This window comes from Oryctolagus cuniculus, chromosome 1, assembly GCF_051225735.1.
Source record: "Oryctolagus cuniculus isolate XC-2025 breed Fujian yellow rabbit chromosome 1, ASM5122573v1, whole genome shotgun sequence".
Taxonomy (NCBI): Eukaryota; Metazoa; Chordata; class Mammalia; order Lagomorpha; family Leporidae; genus Oryctolagus; species Oryctolagus cuniculus.
In genome coordinates this window covers 197,265,887-197,273,840 of record NC_142867.1, presented here as the reverse complement: position 1 = coordinate 197,273,840, position 7,954 = coordinate 197,265,887, and positions in this window count along the sequence as shown.

The following is a 7,954-nucleotide window of genomic DNA, read 5'->3' as shown; positions in this document are numbered from 1 at the left end:
AAAATGTAAAAACAAAAAACAAAACAAAACAAAAACAAAAACACCTCTCCTAGTGGCTTTTGTCCCTCAATCAATCTCTCTACTTCTGTTAGCTGTATGTCTATTCTCCTTATATTTCTGTTCCCTTCTTCCTGTTTCTCTTTATTCAAAGAAAAGAAAACGAGAGAAAAAGAAGCTGCTCTCCCTGCCCCCACCAGTAAGTTCCAAAGCAGGAGGATCTGGCAGGCTTCCAAGTGAGGCAGCCAGAGCCCACCGCACCTGCAGCTGCCAGTCAGAGGCAGAGTCACAGATGCTGGAAAGTTCTGGCCCCAGAGAAGTTTTCCCAGACTGTGAGGCCAAGGCTGACAAGTAGTTTTAACTTCACACTTTGGACTGGGGCCACATTGGCCAGAAGCCACCTGGCTGTCGCCTGCACCAGCCAGGTGCCTTGTACCTGCGATGTCAGGGAAAATTCTTATAAACTAGAGGAGGAGGTTAAGGTTTCGCTTTAACTAGAGTCACGGAGGGCCCTAGGATTTTTACAGCTGGAAAGACTTCAAAAGAGTACTTATAACAAAGCCTCTTTGTTTTTACAAGATGCAGGAACTAAAATCTGAAGAGATGGGTCTTGTCCAAGGTCGCAGAGGAAGCCAGTAGCAGAACAAATAATAGCTAAGAGGCACATAATGCTGGGCTCTAGTCTGGAAGTGTTTATATATATATATACACATATGTATATATTTATCATATATATTATATATATATGATTTATTTATTTATTTGAAAGGCAGAGTTAGAGGAGATCTTCCATCCACTGGTTCACTCTCCAAATGGCCGCAACAGCTGGAGCCAGGAGCCTCCTCCAGGTCTCCCATGCAGGTGCAGGGGCCCAAGCTCTTGGGCCATCTTCCACTGCTTTCCCAGGCACTTTGGGAGATGGATCAGAAGTGGAGCAGCTGGGACTTGAACTGGCACCCATGTGGGTTGCCGGCCCTGCAGGCAGTGGCTTTAGCTGCTATGCCACAGCGCCAGCCCCTTCTAGCAGCTTTCCATGTGTTAACTCCCAGCATTCTCATGACAGCTGGCTGGGGGGAGCCTTACTGCTGTCCTGTCTCACAGATGAGGAGACTGAGGCCCAGGAGGTGACCTAACGTGCACCCATGGCCGCCTCTCTCTCCACAGCTTGGCTCCCCCATTGCCACGATTCTACTGCAGCTGCTGTAGCTTGAAATAGACGATGGTGGGAGGATTTACTCCCCAGAAACCAGCAAGTGCTGCAGATCAGTGCTTGTTTTGTACATTGTTGGGACTCAAGGCAGTGAGAGAGGCTGCCCTGGGCAGCCTGGGGTACCAACAGCTCCCCAGAGGATGCCATTCCTACTCTTGTGTCCTGGAAGCCCCTTTGTCCTCTGTCTTCCCCCCAGTGACGACTTACCATGTGTGTGCGTGTGCATGCGTGTGTTTTGTTGCCATTAATATAAAAGGCAGAGATATTAAGGGCAATGGGCTTTTCTGGGTGTGTGGTCAGGGACAATTTCCCAGATAAGATGATAGCTGAGTATTTCTGAATGAACTGGTCCTCTGGGCATCAAACCTGTTGGAGATGCAGGCCGTCTATATAGGGACTCGCTTCTAGTACCTACATGTTCATTCTGCAAAAGTCAAGAAAGTGTTCCCCTACACCCTGGCCACTGGTGGGCCCTACTGAAAGGGTAGGTCACGTGATCTACTATTCCCTCAGCTGACTGGACCAGCACTGGACATCGCAATGTTCCATAGTGAACAGCAGTCTAGAGCAATAGCTGGTTTGGAAAATTGAATGTGCTGTGGCACGTGGGTTAAGCCTCTGCCTGTGACACAGGCATCCCATATTGGAGTGCTGGTTTGAGTCTAGGCTATGTGGCTTCCAGTCCAGCTTCCTGCTTGTGCACCTGGGAAGACAGCAGGTCTAAGTGCTTGGGTCCCTGCCACCCATGGGAGAGACCTGGATGGCATTCCTGAACCCTGTTTTTGGCCTGGCCCAGACCTGACTGTTGCAGGCATTTGAGTAGTGAACCAGTGGATGGAAGATTTCTCTCTGTCCCTATCTCTCCCTCTCTTTGTGTCACTCTGTCTTTAAAAAAATTTAAAAAAAAATTAGGTAGGTTATTTAAGATCTCTATCAGGAATTTATGCCTGGTAAGACAGATACAATATAACCTAACCAGAAAGATCTCTTTTCCGTTATTTAATTTTTTATTTATATTTATTTATTGGGACTGACTATGTGGCACAGCCGGTAAAGCTGCTACCTGCAGGGTCGGCATCTCATATGGGCACCGGTTCGAGTCCCGGCTGCTCCACTTCTGATCTAGCTGTCTGCTATGGCCTGGGAAAGCAGTGGAAGATGCCCTAGTGCTTGGGCCCCTGTACCTGCATGGGAGACCTAGAAGAAGCTCCTGGCCCCTGGCTTCAGATAGGCACAGCTCCAGCCATTGCGGCCATCTAGTGAGTGAACTGGTGGATGGAAGACCTCTCTCTCTCTCTCTCTCAGCCTCTGCCTCTCTGTAACTCTGCCTTTCAAATGAAATAAATAAATCTTACAAAAAATATTTATTTATTTGGAAGTCAGAGAGAGGGAGAGAGGGGGAGAGAGCGCGTCATCCAAGTCTCCTACGTGGGTAGTAGGGACCCAAGCACTTGGGCCTTCCTCTGCTGCTTTTTCCAGGCCATTAGCAGATAGTTGTATCAGAAATACAGCAACCAGGATGTGAACCGGGGCCGTATGGGATGCTGGCATTGCAGGTGGCGGCTTAACCTGCTGTGCCACACAGCTGGCCCCAATTTTTTTCTTCTTAAACCAGAGAAATCTCAATTTTTTTCTAACCTATTCATGAAGTTTGTCTTCTCTGAGGCCCAGCTACATCCCTGGGTGGCACATGCCACATCCCTTGCTGGCATGTTTAACTCTCTTTTTCGTCCACTTAGAGAATTTACACGTCTGGCTGCTAGATAAGGAGAGCCTTGAGGGCAGAATGTGATGGATTGTCTCCCCATCACCTTGTACAGTCTGGGGCATTTATTTAGAAGGCAACATTTATTTGGTGGACAACAACAATTATTTATCAAAGGGGCAGCCTAGAGAGAGGAAAGAATAATGGACGGCTAATCTTTCCAGGCCTCAGACCCTCTTGTTTGCCAGCAATGAAGGAAGTGAGCTTAGGAGTCATTTTTCCCAAATCTCTGACTCACTCTGTAATCATCCCTAGAGCAGAGCCTGGTTTCAGTGATGTCAAGGAGAACTGTGCATCGGGGCCAGCACTGTGGTACAAGTTAAGCTGAGGCCTGCGATGCCAGTATCTCACATGGGCACCAGTTCATGTCCTGGCTGCTCCACTGCCAATCCAGCTCCCTCCTAACATCCTGGGAGAACAGCTAAGGATGGCCCAAGTGTTTGGGCCCCTGTACCCAAGTGGAGACCTGGATGAAGCTCCTGGCTCCTGGCTTTGGCATGGCCCCATTGCAGCCATTTGGGGAATAAACCAGTGGATGGAAGTCTCTCTGTCTCTGTCTGTCTGTCTTTCTCTAAACTCTAACTTGCAAATAAAATAAATATTGAAAAACAAAGCATTGTGCTTCATCCTTCAGCCAGGGGACATTTGGTCTTACTTTAAGAAAGTAACAGGTATAGTCATTCCATTCCTGCAAAAGGCGGTACTGAACTGCATTTGGCTGGAAACAAGGCCCATGCCATGGGAGACTGGCAGTTGGCTGGGGGAATATCAAGGAAGGTCTGGCCAGAACAGGCTGTCAAGCCCCTCCCCTTCTCCCTGGCAAGCGGTGGGAAGTGTGTTTTCTTCCAGTGTTGGGCTGGCGCTGCATCGTCATTGTGTGAGCAGATTTCTCCCAGAGCCTAGCAGGTGGACATTTGGGGAAGCTCAACAGGAGAGTTCTGCTGACACTGACAGATTTAAAGTTGACATGCAAGCGAGTGCTTGGCAAAATACTCTTTCTTTAGTGACCACAGCTGTCCCATCCTCAAACTGGCAGAGCTGGCGTCATACCAGCAGCAGAGGATTTGAGGGGGTGGCCTCCTCCTGTGAAATATCAAGCCCACCACCTGTCACTCCACGCTGACAGCTTAATTCCTCAGTGTCTCTGAGGAGACCTTTCTGCTCCTGGAGACCCCTAGTGACCTTTGAATGCCTATGGAGAGAGCATTTTAGCAGGGATTAGTAATAGGAATTCCTTAGCTTGGTGTACAGTGCCCTTCCAAGGGGTTTTAGACAGTTCATGGAAAATGTATCTTTTTTTAAGATTTATTTTTTATTTATTTGAAAGGCAGAGTTAGAGGCAGAGAGAGAGAGAGAGAAAGAGAGAAAGAGGTGTCTTCCATCTGCTGGTTCACTCCCCCAGATGACCACAGTATCCAGAGCTGAGCTGATCTGAAGCCAGAAGCCAGAAGCCAGAAGCCAGGAGCTTCTTCTGGGCCTCCCACATGGGTGTAGGGGCCCTAGGACTTGGGCCATCTTCTACTGATTTCTCAGGCCACAGCAGAGAGAGCTGGATTGGAAGTGGAGTAGTCAGGACTCGAACCAGCACCCATATAGGATGCCAGCACTGCAGGTGGTGGCTTTACCCAAAGTTTTTGTTTGTTTGTTTTTAAGATTTATTTTTTATTTGTTTGAAAGACAGAGTTACAGAGACAGGTAGAGACGAAGAGAGAGGTCTTCCATCCAATGGTTCACTCCCCAATTGGCCACAATGGCCGGAGCTGTGTCGATCCAAAGCCAGGAGCCAGGAGCTTCTTCCAGGTCTCCCATGCAGGTGAAGGGGCTCAAAGACTTGGGCCATCTTCTATTGCTTTCCCAGGCCATAAAAGAGAGCTGGATTGGAAGAGGAGCAGCTGGGACTAGAACTGGCGGCCATATGGGATGCTGGTGCTTCAGGCCAGGGCTTTAGCCCACAGCGCTACAGTGCCAGCCCCCCAAAGATTTTTTAAAAGGTTAATTTACTTGAAAGACAGAGTGGCAGAGATAGGAAAGAGAAATAAAGGTCTTTTTATCTGCTGGTTCACTCCTCAAATGGCTACAATACCTAGAGCTGGGCCAGGTGGAAGCTGGAAACTCCATGTGAATCTCCCGTGTTGGGGGGCAGGAGCCCAAATACTTGAGCTACCATGTGGTGCTTCCAGGACTGGAAGTGTGGAGGAGCTGGGACTCAAACCAGGTTCTCTGATAAGGGATGCAAATGGCCCAAACAGTGGTTTAGCCCACTGTTCCACATCTTTCCCCGAAAACGTCTTTCTCGCTGTTGCTTTGCTTTTCAATTTGACAAATAAATGAATAAAACTGAAAACAGCCATACAAGCTGTGGGATGAGAGTGAGGGAGGGGATGGTGGATAAGGAAGGCTGTGGGTTTCTGGGCCTGGTGAGGAAGTACAGAAAACAGGTGTTGCAGGGTGGGGGTGGGGCTAGCAGGAGCAGAGTCCTGAAGCTCTGGGGTGCAGGAGTGGAAAGTCTTCAGTGGGTAGCTGAGGGAAAAAACCGGGGACAAGGGGGATGGGGCTCTGACTTTGAGGAATCATTTTTTTACTTTATTTATTTGAAAGACAAATTTACTGAAAGGTGGGGAGACAGAGGGAGAGAGTGAGCTTCCATCTACTGGTTGACTCCCCAAAATGGAACAGCCTGGACTCAAACCAGCACCCATTTGGGACGCTGGCACTGCAGGCAGTGGCTTAACCTACTAAGCCACAACGCTGGCTCAAGTAATCATTTTGCTCTTAAATTACAGTGTTGGTTTTTAACCAGAGGCGAAATGGCATATTTAAAAATGGCATTGTGGCACAGTGGGTTAAGCTGCCTCTTCGGATGTGTACATTCACATCAGAGTGCTGGTTTGAGTCCTGGTAACTGTTTCCAATTCAGCCCCCTCCTAATACACCTGGGAAGCAGCAGACAATGGCTCAAGTACTTGAGTTCCTTGCCATCCACCTGGGAGAACCGGAGAAAGTTCCAAGCTCCTATCTTTGGTCTAACCCAGCCCTGGCTGTTGCTGGCATTTGGGGAGTGAACTACCTGATAGAGGGGCTCTCTGCTTCTCTTCCCCACTGAAGCTTTCAAAAAAAAAAAAAAAAGTCAAAAAACATGGGGCTGTGGCGTAGTGAGCAAAGCCACCACCTGCGCTGCCGGCATCCCGTATGGGCACTGGTTCAAGTGGCTCCAGATCCAGATGGCACTGGTTCAAGTGGCTGCTTCACTTCCAATCCAGCTCCCTGCTGTGGCCTGGGAAAGCAGTAGAGGATGGCCTAAGCCTTGGGCCCCTGTGTCCACGTAAGAGACCCAAAAGAAGCTCCTGGCCTCGGATCAGCACAGATCCGGCTGTTGCAGCCATTTGGGGAGTGAACCAGCGGGTGGAAGATGTGTCTGTGCCTCTGCCTCTGCCTCTCTGTAACTCTGCCTTTCAAATAAATGTTTTTTTTTCTTTAAAAAAATGTCCAAAAACAGTAATGAAAATTCAAGATAATTGAAAATGTCACTTAAATATTCCATTATCTAAAGATGGCCCATATTATTTTTTTTTCTGTAAGATTTATTTATTTGAAAGAGCAACAGAGAGAGAAAGGGAGAGAGATATATATCAATCTTCCATGTGCTGATTTACTCCCCAAGTGACCACAACAGCCAGGCCTTGTCTAGGCCGAAGCCAAGGGCTGGTAACTCAATCCTGGTATCTCACTTGGGTGGCAGGGGATCAAACCAGCCCTCCGATCTGGGATGCTAGCATTGCAGGTGGCAGCTTAACCTACTGGGCCAAAGTGTGATCCCCACGTTACTATTTTTGATGTGTTTTATAGTCTTTTTTTCTATTCACTCACAGATTTGGTTTTGACTTTTTAAGCCTCACAGTATATAACAAGCATTTTTTCATGTGTTGGCATGTTTTTTCCTAAATGTGATTTATAAAAGCTGTATAATATGAGATCTAGTACAAATGCCATAATTCACTTAACCGTTCTTTCACAGTCAGACACATAAGATGCTTCCAATTTTTGCTGTTAAAAGTTGTAAGAAATGCTTATTCTCTATAACAATTTTTCCATATTTAAGATGATTTCCTGGGGGTGGGTGTTATAGTGCAGTGGTTTAAGCACTATATATGCTTAACTATACGTGTTTGTACCACGTTCTGTATTGGAGTGTGCGGGATTGAGTCCTGCCTCCAAGTCCAACCCAGCTTCCTGCTGCTGCACCTGGGAAGCAGCAGATGATGGCTCAAGTGCTTGGGTTCCTGCCATATCATGTGGGAGACCAGGAAGGAGTTCCTGGCTCCTGGTCTCAGCCTGGCCCAGACCTGGCTGTAAACCAGTGGATGAAAGGTCTCTCCCTCTCCCTCCCCTTCCCGTCCCCCTCTCCCTCTCCAGAATCTTCCAGGTATCCCATGTAGGTTCAGGGACCCAAGTACTTGATCCATCCTCTGCTGCTTTCCCAGGCACATTATCAGGGAGCTGGATCAGAAGTGGAGCAGCCAGGACCCCAACTGGCACCCATATAGGATGATAGCATTGCAGGCAGCAGCTTAACTTGCTACATCACAACACGAACCCCTGGGAACACTCTCACAGACACACCCAAAATAATACTTTCCTAGGTTTCTAGGCATTCCTTAATCCAGTCAAGTTGACACTTAAAATTAACTTCCACAAAGGTATTAGGAAGAACCTTCAGAATAAGACCCAGAGGGATGGAAAAAAAACAAGAGCTAGAGTTCACAGCCATAAGCCACTGTGAGACGGGTGTGTTTGCTGCCCATTCATAAGAACAGAGCTTGTTCCCCGGAAGTTGTGGCATTTGGGGAGTGAACAGTGGATGGAAAATCTCTCTCCAACTCTTTAAAATAAAATAAAACAAATCTTTTTTTTTTAAGATTTATTTTATTTGAAAGTCAGAGTTATACAGAGAGAGAAGGAAAGGCAAAGAGAGAAAGAGAGAG